Here is a 341-nt window from a genome sequence, read left to right on the forward strand (position 1 = left end):
GACGGTATAGGAAATGATATAAATATGCACAATAAAATAATTAATTAAATTACAAAATATATAATGTAAAAATTGATATAAAAAAAATATCATTTTAGTTTTATAATAAAATATCATTAAATCATGTTTAGAATGAGAATTTTTAAATGCATATATATATATATAAATTATATATAAATACATATTTATATATCATGATGAATACGATATAACATGATAAATGAATTACATATACATTTTGTGTTATATAAAACAATATTAAAATCATAAAAAAATCCTTTAATGAAATTATCACATGAAATTTTATTTGTTATAAATAAAAATATTTCTAAATCATAAAA

Source organism: Apis dorsata, unplaced genomic scaffold (assembly GCF_000469605.1).
Source record: "Apis dorsata unplaced genomic scaffold, Apis dorsata 1.3 scaffold_172, whole genome shotgun sequence".
NCBI classification, from domain to species: domain Eukaryota; kingdom Metazoa; phylum Arthropoda; class Insecta; order Hymenoptera; family Apidae; genus Apis; species Apis dorsata.